This window comes from Psammomys obesus, unplaced genomic scaffold (assembly GCF_907164565.1).
Source record: "Psammomys obesus unplaced genomic scaffold, mPsaObe1.curated_primary_1811, whole genome shotgun sequence".
Taxonomy (NCBI): Eukaryota; Metazoa; Chordata; class Mammalia; order Rodentia; family Muridae; genus Psammomys; species Psammomys obesus.
This window is the reverse complement of record NW_026593286.1, coordinates 42,625,898-42,630,561: the sequence shown is the minus strand read 5'-3', so window position 1 is coordinate 42,630,561 and position 4,664 is coordinate 42,625,898.

Genomic DNA, 4,664 nt, shown 5'->3' with positions numbered 1-4,664 from the left:
CTAATATTCCAAGGTGTGAAGGCTCACCGTGAAGGCTCACCATGCACTGAATCTGAACAAGAAAGTTCTTCAGTGGTTGGAGAGATGGCTCAGCAGTTAAGAGCACTGGCTGCTCTTCTGGAGGTTCTGAGTTCAGTTCTCAGCATCTACATGGTGGTTCACAACCATCTGTAATGAGAACTGGTGCCCTCTTCTGGTGTGAATGAAGACAGAGTACTCTTATAAATAAAATAAATAAATAGATAGATAGATAGAAATCTTTTTTGAAAAAGAAAAGTTCCTCAGAGTGCTGTTTTACATGTTCCCTGTGACTAACTCTGTTTGTAGAGTGAGCTGTGGCTGGGGCCATACTCAGCCAGCCAAGAGAGTGTTTCCAGGGTGGAATTGTTCCGGGCATCAAGGGACTTTACAACATGTTCCCATTGCCTTTTGATACTCTGTGGCCAGGAGACTGTTGAGAAAATATTAGTCACCAGAATTAGACTGGGCTAGTCAACTGCCTGGTTATTCCATCTCACATCAGCTCAAGCCGTGTCTGCAACCGAACTCAACAGATGTTTCTAATTTCTCTACCTTCTGAACTTTTTTCCTGGCTTTGAAATATTTTAGACAAATGACTTTCTGTGATGTCTCAGGAAACTTACCAAATAAAGTCCCGGGTAGTATCATAATAAGAGTCCAGACCCTCTAAGCTGTCATAGGCCTGGTCTACTCACTACCTCTCACATTCTTTTGATAAGATTTTCACTGGGAGCCTCATTCTCATCTAGAAAGTTCCATCAAGCTGACAAATTTTAAAAACCTCTAAATTCTGAAGCTACCATATACCCTCTGCCGATGTTACATGAACTTACGGTCTTAGCATGCACAAAAAATCACTAATTTATACACCTTTCAAATATGTGCTATGTTCTAGAAAATTATCCAAAGATTTTCACATGCTTAAAAGAAATATACAAGAGTGTTCATTGCAGCCATTTTTAATTAAGATCTGGAACTTAGAAACAACAGACAAGTCCTTATGAATGGAGACTGGCATTTATATTGTATCCAACAGAAATACTACATAGACTGTAACATAACTGTGCATACATATAAACAGGAGAAAAATCCCCATAATAATAATTAAATAAAAAAGTAAAAACTAGGTCAACACAAACGTGTGTGTATGTGCAAATAAACACGAATACCTACATATACCATATAATTTTTGTAGCTATGGATTTTAGTTTATTGTCATGTACAAGAATTCTTTATCTGAATATAAATAACTTTTGAGAAATTGAGTAAAATGAAAATAAACTGAAAACATGAGGGTTTGAGAAATCTACACATATGAATTAACAGAATGGAAGTGGGGAATGAAGAGGGACAAGAGAAGATAAATAGTCTGGGAATCCCTGCTTTCCGAAGGTGGCATGATCGGGCTCTTGCTCTCATGACATCTTTTAGCAGGGCTACAGGTGTCTGGCTCAGTTCAGATTCTTTGCAGCTTTTCAGGAGCAGCATTTGACTCTTCACTTCAGTTTCCCCTCTTCCACGAATTATCTTGCCCTGATTCTTATTATGGTCTTTGTCAGCCCTTTCAGCTCTCTGACAGCCTGGCCCATCATTTCTCTCTTCCTCCTTTTCCCTTCTCCAATTTTTATCCACTTTCTGATTAGCTACCAAGAGCTTCCTTTAGTTTCTGTATAAAATGCCAACTTAATCTCCCTCACTTCCTTTGTGGTTCATGTGTGTCTGGACATGTTTGTGTATGTCTGTATGTGTGTGTCTGTGTCTGTGTTTGTAAAATGTATTGACTATATATGTGCACATATATGAATGTGTGTATCAACTTTAAAACTGAATTTCAAGTCCATCATAGTTAAAAACTTCTTTTTACATGATCTTCAGCCAAGATTAGTGCTCTATACTAGACTGTTACTAAAGCCTTGGTGAAAACATTTTGGTGAGTAAACGATTTTCGCCTCATAACTTATGTACCTAACACCCAATTTAGTATGCATACTAGCATCTAGGAAATTGGTTTGTGAGCTATTGATTGACTTGCTGGTTTTTGAACCAAGCTATACAACAATGGATTTGAAATGGTATACATGTTAATTACTTGTTTACATGTCTTCCTCATTAGGCCAAGGTTGTTGAGGCTAGGGCTGAGATTCTGCTTTTATGTTCCAAGGGACAGACACAACTAGCACCTTATATTCATCTTTAATAAAACAAAATAAAATGCAATACACAAGGGTCATTTTCTAAACTAGACCTTCTATTTAGTAAAGTGATTTATTTCTATTAGGAAGAAATCCATACTTTCACAAGATGTGCTTTATCTTTATAGCATCAGAATGATAAAAGTCTACAAAATTACATATGCGATTTTAAAAATGAAGGTTTTATTACACAACTGAATTATTACTGAGTCTGAAAAGTAGACTAAAATCTGCAGATGAAACTGTTCTGCAGATCTTCCAAGTCTCTGGAGCGATATTGAGGTCCACTGGAGATAAGAAGCAAATATGGCCTTCAAGCCAGCTCTCATATAACTTCTGGGAAGTCTGCTTTGCTGTTGTGGGTGTTCAAGTGGCAGCTTTGGTACCAGTCTTGGAACTCAGAAATCCCACCTCCTCCATGACGTTATCATTCACCATCTGTTAGAGCCCTTCTTAGCAAGTTCTGCTCTCTCCAGAGGACTGCCAGGAAACACAATGGAACACTTGGATGTCTACATGCCAGGGACCTTCCTGCCTCTCTCCTCCCTCCACAGTCCATCACTTTTTATCCTGAAGGCAGCCAGACCTTCAAAACTACAACCAAAATACTTTCCTGTGCTTTCACATCCACTTTATTTTACAGATTACACAAACCCAACTCTTATTTATGAGGTTTAAATTTCTCGAACAAAAGCCAAGTTTTGTTCTTTCACTGAGCTACATCTATTCCTTGAGAGATGATGAACTCCAAACCAAATGTTTAAATAGAAAGATAAAAGAAAAATACAGCATGTTCCTCATAAACTAGGTCACTCTCCCAACAAATGGTCCAGGTCTCCTTTCCATTTCATCTATCACTGGTTTCTTGTCTTTCCTTTTTCTATTTTATTATCACTGTTATTCCACTTCATGTCACTTTGTCCTTGAGTCTTATCAGCTAATACCTGAGTTACTACCATTGCTTCTTTGGACTTCTAATTTATTCTGTCCTCCTTTCTTCTAGGAAAACTGTGCATGCCTGTGTGCAATCTGTACCATGCCTCTGTGCAATCTTCCATTGGTTATCACAAAAAAATAAAAATGTATCTGTCCTCTTAAGAACTATACATGCAAGTTGCCTCAGTCTAGCTCCTAACACTCATTTGCCGAAGAGATCAGTCATTGCTTTGTCCCCTCATACATCCCTTACACATTTATGTAGCATTGCTTCACCTCACATTGCTACTAGCATCATTTTCTCATTTTATATAAAAATTTATATTAATTACGGTTTATTCACTTTGTATCACAGCTGTAGCCCCTTCCCTCATTCCCTCCCAATCTCACCCTCCCTCCCTCATCTTCTCTCATTCCCCTCTCCAAGATAGAGGAGGTTCTCCTCCCCTTCCATCTGGACATCAGGACTGGCTGCATTGTCCTCCTCAGTCTAGATACAGCACTGCATTTAAGCTCTCTCTACTTCTGTGGAATTTAGTTAAACCATAGGTAATGAATTGTCCATTTACTACATAATTTTGATATTTATTTTGTACCTATTTCTAACTTTTATTTTTTGTATATTCCATTCATTGCAAATACATAGAAGACAGGCTGCATGTCTTCTTCATTGTACTCACCACAGAAATAAATATGTTATAGGCAGTTCATGGGGATTACATACCAATGTGGTGCCTTCTCAAGCCTACTTATTTCTCCTACCATTAGCATTCACATATCATGACATCTTACCCCAACCAAGAAACAGAAGAAAAAAACTTCATAGTTAACATAGAAATTCAGAATATAAAAATAAAGAATAGAACTGATATTTTTTCAAAATTAGGCTATAAATCTCACAATAAAGACAAACCAGAAGAATATAAATAGATACATTAATCAAATAAAAGATAACTTTTATATTTAAGAAGAAAGATTTTTAAATTCTATCTTTTATTTTTATATTATAATAGTTACATCATTTCTCCTTCCTTCCCTTTAAACCTTCCCATATTCCATTGTTCTCTTTAAAATTCACGACCTCTTTAATCATTAATTTTTCTTACATACATATATGTGTGTATATATATATATTAATGCCTCCGTTGTAAAATAAGAGAGTGCAAGAAAATAATACGATATGATGATTATGCGTGTCTCTTAGCAGAGACTGCACCCTCTCGTATTCCCGCATTTGACCCAGACAGGAGTAAAGAGCCTCTCAGGTGGATGTGAGCCTGCAGCTGTGCTGTTTCCGATCCCTTGCCTTGGTAAGGGTCAAGAAAATGTTTCAAATCAACAGCGGCGTGAAGAACATAGCGCTTTCCAGCGCGCTTTCGGGACTGCAGGGAACAGGAAGCTGGAACCTTAGTTAAATGACTTAACAAAACCTACTGGTCTTCACTTAAAAAGCAAAAAAAAAAAAAAGAAGAAGAAGAAGAAGAAGAAGAAGAAGAAGAAGAAGAAGAAGAAGAA